At 39.8% G+C, this 2,480-nt stretch overlaps 1 protein-coding gene across 4 annotated transcripts in view; it reads left to right on the plus strand.

Moving 5' to 3' along the window:
* Positions 1 to 1,280: 1,280 nt before the first annotated feature.
* Positions 1,281 to 2,480, plus strand: part of LOC109465758 — a 23,658-nt gene continuing 22,458 nt past the window's right edge. For 2 of the 4 annotated variants that reach the window (XM_019763187.1, XM_019763192.1), the window contains exon 1: positions 1,281 to 1,748. The gene's annotated coding sequence lies outside the window, so the exon portion shown is untranslated. Of the gene's footprint in view, positions 1,749 to 2,051; positions 2,088 to 2,480 lie in introns of those variants that run through there. The other 2 variants (XM_019763189.1, XM_019763190.1) reach the window with 2 other exon arrangements.

Below are 2,480 nucleotides of genomic sequence, written 5' to 3' on the forward strand. Positions count from 1 at the left end.
ACGCAAAATGAAAACGATACTACGGATATCATTAGATTTAAAGTATGAAAGTATATTCTGTCAAGATGGAGAGGTGCGAGTCATTGAAAAGTTACTCTTCATTAATCAAGATTGTTATATATGATCAATAAAGCTTGTCAGACTTGAAAAGTAATGCTGCATCTGATTCTTTGCTTGTAATTACGTGGAAAATATCAATTTACTTCTGATTTCCCATCGTCATGAACTTGAAGACGTTTGACTTCTGACACGCCCTGGTAAAACACCTTTGGCCTATAATTTAAAATAAAAACATTTTAATGTCTTAAGTTTCTGTTACTGAAAAGCAAAATTCAAGAAAGTCGAGAATACTATTTTGAAACCTCGGTTCTAACACGAGAGGTTCAATCAGAAACCTTCATAGTTGTAGTGATGGACTGTGACTGACTGAGGGGACTGAGCTGCGTATTTAAGTTGTGAGCATGCAAAAAATGACATGACAAATGTCTTTACCCAAACTATTTACATGGGTACTTGTAAAACAAGTGGTATGCATAAACTGTAGCATTGTAGCGTGCACCGGATTATATCGATGTACCATCTTGTTAAGTTGTGGTTTCATTTTTGATCAAGTACACGTAATGTTACATCCTTGATGGAAGCATTAGAAACAATCGAAAAACATGGTCTTTCTCTACGTACTAGGTAACATGATCAGGATTTTTTTACCGAGGAGGATTACTTAGTTTTACAAACTGCTGCATAAAGGAACCTGGCAGTTTTTTGTGCCGAACGGAATACCCCATATTCTGCCGTCATCATGTCTATTCTCTCCTAAGTATTTGTTTAGGCGAGGCAACGAGGTTTGCTGGTCATCCGATGTCGTACAACGCATATCAATATTTGTAATCTCCAAGCAGATGTTGGGGATAAACATATCGTAACGGTTTCTGACTTCTCTGACAGCCAGCCCTCGCGCTGTAGAAGTTGTGATCTTCAAATCCAACATCTGTTTGGAGATTGCATTCAAACAAAGTTAATAAAAATGATATATGCCTACCTGGACCCGGGTCGTCTGATTGAGACTAATGCATTATGCCAGGCATAAAAAAGGTGTTATGGCATAAAAAAATCATTATGGCACAAAAAGGAATTTTATTTCAGTGTTCCTGTCAGCTCATTCTTCTCGCAACTGGAGGTGAAAACAGCACTTTAACGTTACAGTTGGCTATTAAAACATTTCAACAGCGTCCCTCCCTCTAAAGTGAATGGTCACTTCCCACATTCTTTAGTGTGACAACTTCCGGGGAGGAGATACAAAATTGAGCGCGCGTCTTGCAAGCTTGTCTTATGTTAGGAAGAAAGTTTCCTCGCCTACTAGCCCGGCAAGGCACTGTCAGCCGCTGTTCCGCATCACAGAAGATATATTCTCGTCCCTGAGAAGCCGCAAATGCCCAGAGCTTGACCTTGCGACATTCTACATCAAATTTCTGCGGTGTTTTATGGATTCCTGCCGACCGTGACCAACAAGGTACAACAACTTCGAATTCGCGGAAAATTGAGGTTTCGCAGGATAAAAGGGGACGTGTACACACACGTACGGTCGTGCTGTGCTTCAGTGGAAACTGTTTCAACCCGTGCGTGCAGGGCTCTGCTCCCAGTGGGTTTGGAACCGGGTTCTTTTATATCTCTCTCTCACTTGGCACGCGACTGTGAGGACCGTGGCTGGCAGCGGACACCCGGGTAGCCACTACCCTAAGCCAGGCAAGGTGAGGTGGCGATAGGATAGGCTTCCCGTTCTCATCTTGTTGTATTAATCTCCAAACAGATTGATCTCAGACCATACTGGAAAAAATACAAGTAATGAAGCACTGTGGGCCCAAGAAATTAATGATTATTTTAGAGGCGCGTTGACTTCACTATAATTGATTTAAATGTCACTCAAAGACTTTATTTGGCACTTCGTTGAGCAAACACACATGGTATACAAACCGCTACATTCAATTGCTCACCAATTAAAGGAAGTAGCAACATCCGCTTACTGTAGGATCAGTGACAGAAATAAGAACTGGATGGTTTGAAATACTGGAAGTGATCAAACTTAGCAGGTAAGGTTGAACAACAGCAGTGTTCATGACTATGATATATTTTCCAGGCGTTAATTTCATTTGGTGTAAAAACAAACCTTCAATTCATATTAATAATATAAGATAAAATAAAAGGTCAGCATACATTGCATTAAGAGTAAATTCGAAAGATTGGTAGTCTTTCAATGTAACATTAAGTTAATATGTTCTCTCATTGATGCATGCAGTATTTGACATGGTCTGTAGATTTCTGTGATCTTGTAGATTGTTCTGCTGTTATTTGGGTCATTCAATTCGCATCAATGTCAAAAATATATTGCCAGGTTGCAGAATTATTGTGAACTCTTGGTTATATCTTAGGATGATGCATAGCATCAAGTCGTACATTGATTTCTGCTCACAACCATTCTATTA

The sequence above is a fragment of the Branchiostoma belcheri genome, unplaced genomic scaffold (genome assembly GCF_001625305.1).
Source record: "Branchiostoma belcheri isolate BF01 breed outbred unplaced genomic scaffold, Haploidv18h27 scaffold157, whole genome shotgun sequence".
In the NCBI taxonomy this organism is placed as follows: Eukaryota; Metazoa; Chordata; class Leptocardii; order Amphioxiformes; family Branchiostomatidae; genus Branchiostoma; species Branchiostoma belcheri.